The sequence below is a fragment of the Lepidochelys kempii genome, chromosome 7 (assembly GCF_965140285.1).
Source record: "Lepidochelys kempii isolate rLepKem1 chromosome 7, rLepKem1.hap1, whole genome shotgun sequence".
Taxonomy (NCBI): Eukaryota; Metazoa; Chordata; order Testudines; family Cheloniidae; genus Lepidochelys; species Lepidochelys kempii.
Window position 1 is genome coordinate 68896740 of NC_136386.1, and position 13213 is coordinate 68909952.

A 13213-nucleotide genomic window follows, 5' to 3' on the forward strand; every position below is an offset into this window, starting at 1 on the left:
AATATTGATGCGAGCGATTGAAAACCCTTACAAGATGCATTTCAGCAGGATCAACCCCAAAGACTGTTCTGGAATATATATGCACAAATAAGATGACCACACTCTTTCCAAGTGCTTTTGTTGCTCTGCACATACTTTGAACACTTCCTGTAACAGTTGCCAGTGGAGAACGCAGCTTCTCCAAGCTGAAGTTAATAAAAACACATCTACGCTCCACGATGACACAGGAGAGGCTGGTCGGCCTTGCAACCTTCTCAATAGAACATGAGCTGGCCCAGACTGTGGACCTTCAGCAGGAAGCAGTTCAAATCTTTGCAGCCAAGAAGGCACGGAAAGCACCGCTTTGATTGATCAAAACGCTAAAAATGCCAGTATTTACTATGCAAAACAGAAAAGTTACATTTGCTGTTCAGGCGTTTGAAAGTTAAGTGTTACTTAAAATTTTTGAACAAGGCATTTTACGTTGTCAGTTCTCCTCTATTGGGGTAGGTAGCAGAGCAGTACCATGAGAGGAGTAGAACAGGAAGAAGGCAGAATTGAGATCTTTCAAAGTTTTGGCCCAAGCAAGGGGGAATGGGGGTGTCATTTGAGCTCCTGCCTCCGGTGCCAAAATGTTGTGGGCTGGCCCTGGTATGAGTGTTTTATTCTCAAAGCAGTCTTCTAAAATTAAATAACTCTTGGAAAGCCTTTAGCCTGAGTTGTTGACTCCACATGACAAGAAAATCATCATTTCAACAATTGTCATCTTACATTGGGTAAGGATTTGCTCAGGCATCATCAGTGATTGATTAATTTCCCATTAATATAAGTGCTGTTTACATTAGTAATTAGCCTAGCACCAAATGATTTTTCTGTATTTGTACATAAAACCTCTTACTAGTCATATAACAAAATCAGGCAGTTATGTGAAGGCTTGCATTTAGATACAAAATACTTGCAAATATACACATTAAAAGAATCTTATGCCATCATAAGCATTTGAGAACAAAGATTTTCTCCTTTAAGTGGAAAAATGAGTTGAACATAACCAGTATCTTCTATATATCACTTACCACCATAAATGTTCTCCAAGTTTAAAGAATGAAGAAGACTTTGGTGTGTGTATAGAAGAAATCAATGTCAATAAAGATGTTTCTAGAATACTTTGTGGGTTTAAGCTCAAGTTTTATTTTGGAGAAAAAAGGTGGTGGAGGAGGATTTGTTATAGACCTGCTTTTCCTCTGGGTTTATTATTCTGATACCACAACATTGCATTCTTTTCACAGGCAGATTTCTTCCAAATGTTTGTGATTTGTAGGCTTGATGTTTGCTTAGTCTAGAGAGAGAGAAAAGTATAAACCTGGAATTTCTCTGATTTTAGCTTTAAAGTTTTGTAACATAATAAGCTAACTATGTATATTGTCATATTTCCAAACATCCTGGCTATAACGTTCTTATGGCTGCATCTTGATATTTAGTGAAGGTAAATTTGTAACAACTTAATTTTTTTTAAGTTAAATTGTATTTTTGCATCAATATTAGGTCTTAGCCCCACAACTGCCACCATCTTGGTAGAAGGGGAGCTAAGCTTCTAGATAGTAAACTAGACATAAGCCATGTCTACACTACCCACCGGATCGGCAGGTAGGGATCGATCTATCGGGGATCGATTTATTGCGTCTAGTATAGACGCGATAAATTGATCCCCGATCACTCTGCCGTTGACTCCGGAACTCCTCCACGGCGAGAGGTGGAAGTGGAGTCAACGGGGGAGCAACCGCTGTCGATCCCACGCCGCGAGGACGCGAAGTAAGTGATTCTAAGTCTATCTAAGATACGTCTACTTCAGCTACGCTGTTCTTGTAGCTGAAGTTGCGTATCTTAAATCGATTTCCCCCCCCTCCCCCGCCCAGCGTAGACCAGGCCTGAGAGTAGTCATGAGGGCTTTAAATTAGCATCAGAAGGGGAGGGTGAGGAGGAAGAGGATAAACACAGGACATATGGTCAAATATAACTCTGGCAACAAATGAAGGGATGTAAAGAGAATAAATTCTTCAGTTGCCTATACACCAAAGCTAGAAGTCTGGGTGGTGAATAAGAATTAGAAATATTCATTTATGAAAAGAAATTTGATATGGTTGGTAGTACTGACTTGGTGGGGTGATTCACGTGATTAGAATGTTATAATAGGGTGACTCTAGTGGAAGACAGAGTGGGCTGAAGAGAAGGTGGGGTGGCACTCTATGGTATAGATACCTTTTAGCTGCTTTTGGGTTGCTCACAAACCTTCTATTGATAGGACATGTAATGCATATAGGTGGATTGGTTGTACTAATTCAGCTGAGGGGATAGGATATGCCTGTCATAAAATATCTATCTATGTTGCATTATCATAGGGGATTTCAATCTGGGGGACTTGACGAGGTCTCTTGCTGCCACTAGTAAAACTTCTTGGAGTGTCTCAAACTGATAATTGCAAATGGTACAAATGTATCATCTAACTTGAGCAATTCTATTATGAGACCTCATTCTGTCAAAGAAATGTGGACTGAAAACTGGTGGTTGCCTAGGTACAAATGATGCCAGTGTAACTTCATTTGCTGCATGCAGAGTGTAGTCCCAGCCAGTTACATAACCACCTCCCCCCCCCCCCCCGTCCCCTTGGTGATTTTTAAAAAGCCAGTTTTCCAAAGCTGGAAATAATTATGAGCATAATTCAGTCGGAGGAGATATTGAATGATTGGAAATTAGTTAAGAATGCATTATGTCCCCCCACCCACAAATATATCCTCACTAAAAGGGGAGGTGATGACAGCAATCTAAATATAAGTAAATTGAAAAATGGCAAAGCTGATAGCAATGAATATAAATCAGCAGTTTAGGTGAAATATCTTTTAGCTTTCCTTATCAATTTTATGCATCAATGAAAAACTGTGGCTCGTAGGGTTAAGGACAATCAGGAGTACTTTAAATATATCAGGAACAAACTAAATCCTAGCAATGATATAGGTCCTATACTATAAAAGGATGGTAAAAATGTCAATTGTGATGGAGAAAAATATCTGTTCCGTATTTGGAAATCAAAAGGATGATGTATTCATCACTTACAGAGATCATATACTTTCCTTGGACTGTAACAAAGGAGGATGTTTCAATAGTAACCATTAAAGAGTTAAACACTTATAAAATATGTATGACTGAATAACTTGCACTGAAGGATTTTTTTTTTTTTTTTAAATTGGCTCTGGAGCTCTCTGAACTGTGGGTGGTTGTGTTTAAACAAATCTTGAAACACTAGAAGGGCTCCAGAGGAATGGGGGAAGGGGGAAGTTTAACATTGTTCCCGTATTTAAGAGACCTGAGAAATTAACTATAAAACAGCTTTTATGACTCACATCTTAGGTAAAACCATGGAAAAACGGATATAGGACACAATTATAGAATCATAGAAATGTAGTGCTGCAAGGGACCCTGAGAAGTCCTCTAATGTCCTGTCCTGTCATGTTTCTCCTCTTTCTCCTTCCCTCCCCCACTCCCACTGAGCCAGGATTAAGTTAAAGCTAGACAAACTGGGGACTCTTTGGCCTATGTTATGCAGCAGGTCAGACTAGATGATTGTAATGGTCCCTTCCAGCCTTAAAATGTATGAATCTGTGAGTTGGTAACATGTATTAAGATTCTAATTATAAAGACCTAATAAACTATTAATGGATTGTGAGAATTACAACCCTCAAAGTACTTGAGGTTTTTATTACTGTCCACAGCTGTCTTCTGTTTGCCTTAGGTCAGTTACTAATTTTCCAAGTTTAGTTGTTTCCCTTTGCTGCTTCCAGCAGTTTTGTGTCGCGGAATTAATGAACCCATGGTCAAAAATGATTTGTAGAACCTCTAAACAATGCACAATATTTAAACTTACTAAAAAGTAAATAGCAAATCTCTCGTGTGTGTGGTGGTTTTTTACAGGACTCTAAGTAATTTTCTAAATATGCACTAATTCCAAGAAGGTGAAATCCCATTGTAAACTACTAAGTCTTGCAAAGATCCTGCACATGTATTTTCCATTCCCAAAGGTGCCGTGAGTGTCCACTTTGCTATTTTAATGATAGGACCTAATTCCAGTCTCGTAGATCCACTGATTTTGAGTATCAGGAGTGACTTTGGTAGTATCCGAGCAGATTAAGGTCTGTATTTTATACTTAGTTCTGAACTTTTCACCTGCAGATCACAAAATGCATTACAAAGATGAGTAATGTTGGAAAGTTCACAACTATTTTCTTCTTTTTGAAAGTCAGTACTTACTGGTTTAGGCTCAAATTCCTTTTTGGACTCATTTCCTTTATGACCTTTCCTTCAGTTTATTTTCTAGGCATTCTTCTCCTCCTGCCCCAGGTGGACTCACAGAAATTTTTAATTGTTATGGTCGCTTCTGCTTCCAAACTCTCCCCCACTCTACCTCTGCAATTGTATTTTTGTGTTACCCGAAACTAGGTCAGAGATTCCGGCCTTTTTCGTTTGTGTATTATGTAAGGAAGCCTTTATGTATGTAGTACAGAAACCGATTGCTCCATTTACTCCTTTTATGCTTTAATGGAGTTGCAGCACCGTGGAACACAGTGAAGAATTAGGCCCCGTGCATCCAAGATGTACCCAGGTGGCAGATTTTGTTCCCATTTTCACCAGCTTGTTCTTCTTTTATTTTAATGTTGTTTGTACTGGATTTGTAACTTTTGCTCATTAATGTTACAGAAGTTCTAAAATGTTTAAGTGAATGTATAGGGTCAGTAAGTGGACAGTGTAAATATAACCTTTCAAAACTCTCACACTGTGAGCACCAGAGCACTCTTGTCCATAAGGTGTTATCTGTAACTTTGATCTGCAATGATTCCACCCACATTATTGTCCCACCTGAAATTTCTGCAGCACAGCTGGTATTTTTTAGTTTAAGGCATTTGCCTGTAAAGCCAAATTATCAATACAAAGTGAAGCAAGCTGCTATCTGCTGGCTTCCTTCCCTGATGCTCCATTTGGAAACTGGATTGATACGCCTGCTGCTGGCTTTCCTCCAGGAATCCCAAAACCTTTGGAATGCTAGGGATCCAATCCTTGACTTTCCTACTTCCAGTTTTGCCTCTGCTTCTCAAGTCTGTCTTCTCCCTCTTGCACCAATTCAGGAAGTTGAATGGGACTAATAACATGATTAAAGTTAGGCACATACTTAAATGCTTGGCTGAATCAGGGTCTTGTGATGTATATAGCTTGAGCTTAGTCCACTAGATAAGCGTTGAGTAGTTCCAAAGACACACCAATGGGATGACTCTCCTGGATAAAGATACTCCTTGTGCATAAGTGTCTGCAGGACTGGTCCCTTAATCACTACTTTAGGAGTCCACTGAAACTTCACTGGAGGAGAATGATCTTATTTTAAAAACAAATGTACTCTTCTCTGTGCTCAAACCTTTAAGAATAATTAATAATAAAAAATACACAAACTTAAGCTGAGATCCCACAAGTATTTAAGCATGTCACTTTACTTTAATGGAACTGCTCCACGTGAGTACAGTTACTCATCTTTTAAATGTTTGCAAGATCAGTTCCTTTAAAATCCTTCAAGACCTAAATTTCTTCCCTGTGCAGAGATCTGTGGCATGAGTGTGAGAGAGAAAAGCATACAACCGAATGCCTTTCTTTAGACATTGTGTCTACAGACTCTGAAAGAAAACACATTAATTACTGGAGAGAGGAAAATTTACCAGTGCAAACTTGCTGGGAAAATGATTGGCTTCCAAATGCAGGACATTGCTATTTATTATATAGGGAAATAAATCCATGTAAACATTAATTTAAAAAAAGTTCAAAGCTCAATAATTTTGGTCATGATGCATCTCCTTTAAAAAGCCTGGCAATATAAAAAATATTTGGAATGGGATTTCTTGGGGGGTCCTTATCAGAGCTGTAGAGAGTGCCTGGCTTGACAAGCCTTCCTCCTTGAAGGCCCTCAGTGTATCCACCTGCCAAGGAGGATGGATTGGAATTCCACTGGAAGCTTGTCACTGCTGCTCTGTAATCAACCATTGACGATTGCTGTTGAGGAGTCTGTTACTGGCTACATACAATTTACTTTCTGTGATGCCTGATGCTTGGTTCCTGACACCGAAAGAAATGAGATACATGCCTGCAGTTTCTAAGTCTCTCTTGACTACACTGTAAACAATTAGTCAGAACTCGAGTTAATCATTATTGTTAATGACTTCATCCTGACTGATGTGATTCATTTTTGTTGCAAGTTGCTGAGACTCTAGGAAGCATATTACTCTTTATTGCAGTATGTGGGTGTAACTTCAGTTGGAAAATCTTCTTGGTGTATGGGAGGTTCCAAAGACTCCCCCTGGAGGTCTTTGTCAAATTAAGCTCCACATGGAGAACTTGAATTCCTGATCTCTCCTGAACTTTCTGTACCCCAGTACTGTCACTGTTGAAGATTACATTGTCATCCCTATACATAATGGGTATTAGCTTTGACTTCCTTGCAGCCAGCCTGTGCCCATACCCTGCTGCTGCTTCCTCCACAATATTTCTAAGATTCAACTTTTTTCTCTTTCAAGGCAGTTAAAATTCCTCATCCAGTACTTCATCATCTACTGGCTTGACTTCTTTGTGAATTGTGCCTTTCTGAATACCTGTATTGGGTCCCCCTTCTCCACTACACGAACTCGTGTGCTCCTTTTAAAGTCTCTGCATAACTTTGTCCCTCCTGCTCCGTGACCATCTGTTGGTTTATGTGAAAGAGTTTGGTTTCTGTCTAGTTCCTAGAGGAGAGAGGTCCCTGTCATAGAATATTCCATGAGACCTGGTTGTAAGAGGCACTGTAGTTGGTCTCAGTAAATAGTATAGTCATGGAGCTTGAATTCCCCTCTATCCAGTATGATGGGCTCACTGGTGATGTCTGGGAGACTGCACTGCTACTGCTCATGTTGAACTTGTTCTGTGGAAAAATGGAGGACCCAGACCTTCAGAACGGCACTGATGATCAAAACAAAAATTCCAGAAGTCACTTAGCAAAGATATTGTCTGTCATTTCCACTAACTTCAGGAATCCTAGAACAATTCTCAGCCCCTATTTTCTAGTCAAGCCACCATGTTAGAAATGGTTGTACATTGCATGACTATAGAATTATAGTTTGAAGTTGCCTGTCCCACTGCATTCTCAGGTTCCGTGATCCAGATCTCCCTTTCTTGTAGCTTACTCAACACTAAATGCTTCATCTGTCTCTCAGAAGTGAGCAGAACTTCCTCCACACTGTCACATCACAGCTGAAGTAAATGCATGTCCATAAGGAAAGAATCCTTGAGCCATTTCACTCCAGCATCAGCCAGAGCTCTTGGGAAAGTGACTGTTCAGTGACTCATAGGTGCATGTCCTCAGATTTACCTGATACTGTACTTGATGATTCACACTCTCTTCTATTGAAAGAATCAACAGCTCTTAGATTTTCCCTTTACCTCACAGTAAGAGGGGTTATGGTGTTTGTTGCAGCCTTGGGAGGGTCCCTCAGGTTTTTCTTTTCTTTGTACAGCTCATCAGCTATCTCCATTGGATCTGGATGCTGCACACAACAGCTCGTAGAACCATCACTGCACCTGGTCTGCCCGATGGAATATTTGGAGGATACTAATGGGGAGGAGAGAAATATCAGTGAACTGGTGTCCTTCTTTGTAGAGAGAACTGGCAAAAAGTGCTATGAAATGTAATACTGGGAGCAAGGTGAATAACACCTAAATAAATAAACCATTAACCAAAATAATCAATCTTTTATATTGGATTTTTTTATTTTGCTTAAATGTCTTTCCAAAAATCTTTTTTTAAAATCTGAACTTAACATTTACACCTTAGCATATTTTGTCACAAAATATTTCAATAAATAAGCATGCTGCATCCATGCATGTGTCAAAAACTTTGAGTTTGAAAGCTGCTTCTTTAGATAAAGAGAAAATCAGAAGGGCGGGGGAAGGACCATTTAACTTGAGATTAACCCTTTTAAATATGGCACAATAAGTCATGTACTGTGCTACGGGCTTCTTTTGTTTAATACAAATACATTTTATATACTGTTTTGTGTGTTAATTAAATTCTAATTACCACCCTAATGCAGCTTGCCACAAATCATGAGCAGAAAGTTAATTATCTAGTGAATAAGTGATGTCCTTCACCATTTTCTAATATACTAAAAATGTACAATTCGCTTAATCTTTTGAGATTCTGATGTAATTGCTTAAATGTGTATAGTTATGGAGTACCCTCATAAGTAGCAAAAAGATGTATCCCGTCTAGTATTATGGCTCTATTTAGTTCTAATGGTTATATCAACCAGTGAGAGTGCACTTTTCCATTTGTACTTCAGTTATTTTCTAAAGAAAAGTTGATTTGAATTCAGTGATTTTTAAATGGAGACTTTCCACTTGGTGTTTTAAATTGCCTTGATTTTAATGTACCCTGACAAGATAAGAAAAGGGTAATTCTGTATTGGGATAGTTTGCTTTCACAAAAGCTTACCATAGTTGGCACCTCTAAATAGACATTAACCTGTCAGCTTCAAGCCTTCAGCTGGACAGGTGGTAAATCACATGCTGCCAGATCAAAAAAAAAAAAAATTAGCTTGTTATACTGTAAAAAATAACAAGCTAGAACAATACAGTGTGGATGAAATTATGGAAGTAACTAGCATGCCAAAAGATTTGACAGGATGTTTTTCACTCCCAATAGTTCAATGTTTTGTTACCAACAGCCTTGTAACCTTCTTGAAACACTGCTCTGCTCTCTGATTGTTTTGATTTTACAAAAACAATGAGGAGTCCGCTGGCATCTTAAAGACCAACAGATTTATTTGGGCATAAGTTTTCATGGGTAAAAAACCCCACTTTTTAGCTACATGTGAAGAAATATGCCCAAATAAATCTGTTAGCCTTTAAGGTGCCACCGGACTCCTCGTTGTTTTTGTGGATTCAGACTAAAACGGCTACCCCTCTGATACTTGATTTTACGGTTTGTTGCTTTACTAGCTAGCTTTGTGGACCTGCTAACACATGTCTAACGCTTGACCTAATGTATTAGTTTACTAGGTGGAGCCTTCGTTTCCCCACCCCAGCCCCCCATTTCCATATCTGCTCTGGTTTTTACCTGCGTTTGCGCTGGGATCGTTTTAAAAACACTGGATCAGATCTGCAGCTGATGTACGTTGACTTAAATCTGCCTTGCTCCATTAACACTAGCTGAGGCTCTGGTCCATTCTTTTCAATGCTTTTGCAGAAAAATTGCAGTCTTTTTGGAAATCTGTAACATTTCCATTCCCTTTCTCTGTTTTTAAAGCCATTTCATAGGTAATAGATATGGGAAAGGCCTGTCCAGTTTAGAAACAACAAGGAGTCCGGTGGTCCCTTAAAGATTAACAGATTTATTTGGGCATAAGCTTTTGTGGGTAAAAAAACACTACTTCAGTGGTTTTTTACCCATGAAAGCTTATGCCCAAATAAAATCTGTTAATCTTTAAGGTGCCACCGGACTCCTTGTTGTTTTTGTGGATTCAGACTAAAACGGCTATCCCTCTGATACTTGTCCTGTTTGCTTTGCATGTGCTGCAAGGGTTAAAAATCTATGGGCAGTGAATAATATCACAATTATAAAAACTTTAGGATCCTTGCACTTTGTAGATAACCGTGTAATCTGTGGGTTTGGAACTGTCTGACTGGAAACTGCAGCAGTCTTTTGCTGAATGGTTATATCTTTCATCAGTGCAGCTGTGAGCTGAAATGATATGTCTTTAAAAAGCTAGCAGTATCCCTCTGTATTAGTTCTCTGAAAGAAATTCCCATTGCTATAAGTGGGAAATAACTGTTGGCTGAGTGAGTCCGTGTAACTCCATATAGAAGAATAAGATATACTGCAGGGAAAGCTGATGATTACCACCTAGATATCATTTTATATCTCTTCAAAGCACTTCACAATACTAATTAGCTAATCAATGAAACCTATGAGGTAAGCTAATATTACTAACCACGTGTCTTATTTGTAGTCTGGCAACTGACACTTCTGAGCATCTCCTACACTAAGAAACATACCAAGGGGAAGAGACTAAGTGACCTGTTCAAGTGCATGTAGCCAGTCCTTTTGCAGAATTAGGAATAAAGTTTGGGATGGGAGTTGGACGTGCTTTAAAGTGGCTTGTGTAGTCGAGGCACAGGGCTGGGAGAGCTCTTAAAACCCACAAACCAAACCCACCACAATGTGAGGCATAGCTACTAGCGCTGGGAGCACAGTTTACACTGGTGCTTTACAGCGCTGAAATTTGCAGCGCTTGGGGGTGTTTTTTCACACCCCGAGCGAAAAAGTTGCAGCGCTGTAAATTGCTGGTGTAGACAAGCCCTCAGTTGCCTAGAACATGTTGCCTCTCCATACAGCATTGCTGCTATAACAGCAGTGTGTATCTCAATGGAAAGAACCAAGATACCATCTCTGTCACTTTTTCCTCCCCTTCCCCCTCTCAAAAAAGTGGTAATAGGCCAAATCCTGACCTTAATTTAGGTGGGAGTAAGGGGCACAGAAGCCCTTTACCTCTCTATTTTCAGGACTCCAGCTCTGAAGATAGGTCCCACATTTCTGCTAAAGAGGATGGAGAACTCCAAAGAACTCCATTCTGTTGTCCTTTCTCCTTTCAGGAAGTTGTCATTCAGTTTTGCAGTAATTCTTGCACAGCTGTCTGCTCCCACATGCTTCCCTACCCCTTCCTGGAAGTCATCCCTGTGGAGGAGGGAATTTTTTGGGGGTGCAGGGTGTGCTGCCCTTCCTGCTCCCTAGCCACCTATGTGGGAGGACAAGGTGGGTGAGAAAATTTTGTTTCTTGGACCAACTTCTGTTGGTGAAAGAGATGAGCTTTTGAGCCACACAGAGTTCTTCAGGTCTGGGAAAGGCATTCAGTGCATCACCACTGAATAAAAGGTGGAACAGATTGTTCAGCAATGTGGAAGGAGACATTCATCCTGGCTGACAGCTCAGAAGGGGAACTGTGTGTGTTTCTGCTATGGTGCCCCTTTTAAGGATCTCCATTGCAGGCACATTGTCTTGGAGATCCACTCTACCTCCTGAAGAGGGGAGATGGCTTGTAGTAGTGTGGCTTGATCAAGTGTGAATCCCCTGGCATCATGTGATACTGTAGCATTCCTCATTACCTACACCGCGACACTCCTCCAGGGCAGGCAGTTGGTTCGTCATGGCTGGGCAGCTGACCAATGGAAGGGGAAGTAGGGAGAAGTGTGTTACCAGTCCTAGAGAGGTCAAGATGATTAGGCAGTTGGGACCCCTGCTTGTCAGTAAGGATGTGGGAGAAGCTGATATTCCTGTAGTGGGCTTTTCACTGAAGTTAAGGCCTGAACAATCAAGGTAGGTCTGAGAAACAGTGAGGGGAGGAAGCCAGGCAGAAAATAAGATCTCGAACTGGGGGGACGGGGCAGACTCCTTCAATGGCTTGGCTATCTTTTTTTTTTTTTGTTTCAATTGCGTTTTAGGACTGTTAACTTGCTGGGGTTTTTTGTTCCCCCCCCCTCCCCCGGATTCTCCTGGTCTACTAGCTCAGAGGCAAGATACCCTGGTTATATAACTGTCTATTTGCAGCTTGATACTTAATATAATTAATTGAAATACTCTGCGACCACACACACCCCACATGAACCAGGGAGACTCTCACCCTTGTTTCTTTGTGTGCATCAGCTTAGTTATGTCTAAACTACAGACCTTACAGCCGTACCACTGCAGTTGTAAGCTCTTGTGTGTAGCTGCTCTATGCTGGCTGGAGAGAGCTCTCCTGCCAGCATAATTAAGCCACCCCCAGTGAGCGGCTGTAGCTATGTCGCTGGGAGAGCCTCTCCCACTGACATAGCGCTGTCCACACCAGCACTTCTGTTGGTCCAGGATGTGGTGTGTGGGTTTTTTTGTTTTTGTTGTTTTTTGACACCCGTGACCGACAGAAGTGCTAATCTTGGGCCACACTTTTTTTTGCGCTTTGTGGACATGTCTGTCTGCTCAGTTTCCATTTGGGCTTTGCTGTTTCTGGTAAACAGTCTCTTGCAGGTCCTGTGATAGGGTGTGGCTGTGAGCTTTCCCCCAGAATACATCATGGAAAATCATGTTGCAATGCTAGAGCATGAGAAGGGGAACCCGATTCTAACAAGGTACAAGGACGTGGAGAAACAGGCCCAGGAACTGCAACTAACAAGTAGCAAAACACTGAAGCTGATGCTGCAGAACGTAAACTGAAAGAGTGTGGGTGGGTCGGACAGCCCTGTAATCCTGCTTAGCAGCCTTAGATCCTACTTTTAGCTCTAATAGGAATAATACTGTCAGATGGTGTTGGGTCTTCTCAAGCTGATGGGGTCTGTCATAGTTAGAGATAGCTGCTGCTTTTTCACCCCTCTCTGTCCTCTCAGAGTGCACCCTTCTAAGATTTTGCACTTCTTGACTGTACTACTCAGCTGCAAGTCTTCCGTTCAGGAGGCATGACCAGGCAGCTTTCTAAAAGTATTGTTTTAATGATAGAAACACAGCCCAGTATGGGTAAGAGATTTGCCCACAGACTGTTCTAAAGTCTTCTCTCTCACCCTATTTTTACCATCCTTCTTGGAAGGTTAAGGAGGCTCACTGGCTTCAGGGCCTGTGTCTCTGTGCTTGCTGACAACTCTCACCCCTCTCTAGGGTTAAAGTATTTCAGTCCCTTTCAGTCCAGCCTGCTCTGTATCTGGGCAAATCAAGCTTTATAATTTCAGCTGGTACCTGTAAGTATCATCTTCGCCGTTTAACAGCACAGACATTGTTTCCTAACCTTCTGCCTTGTTTACCAGGAAGCGTTTGTAGCTGGAGCTGTTGTTACCTGCCAGCTATTATCCTGAACCTCCAGGTGCCCACAGTAAACCCTTCAGTATATGTATACAATAAACATTTCCCATGGGTTGCTCACTTACAGTCAGGGGCGTGTGCAGGAATTTAAATGTGATCACTTTTGTAGGGGGCACATTCTGTGCCTCTGCCGCAGCCCTGGGGTTGAAGGAGCTCACTCTCCCCGCTGCAGCCCTGGGCCAGAAGAGTTCTGCCCCTACCCATTACTGGGGAGCCCATGCCCCTACTTGCCCCCCCACCTTGTGCAGGCTCCTGCTTACAGTATTTGTAAATTAATACAGATCAGTCCTTCAG

General features: G+C 41.1%; 1 protein-coding gene across 6 annotated transcripts in view; it reads left to right on the top strand.

The window, feature by feature from the left end:
- TSPAN14 (tetraspanin 14) overlaps positions 1–13213 on the top strand; it is a 79049-nt gene that overhangs the window by 17762 nt on the left and 48074 nt on the right. Inside the window, exon 2 of one of the 6 annotated variants that reach the window (XM_073353281.2) lies at positions 7554–7741. The exons of the other annotated variants lie outside the window; for them this stretch is intronic. The gene's annotated coding sequence lies outside the window, so the exon portion shown is untranslated. The remainder of the gene's footprint in view (positions 1–7553; positions 7742–13213) is intronic. 6 annotated transcript variants of the gene reach the window in all.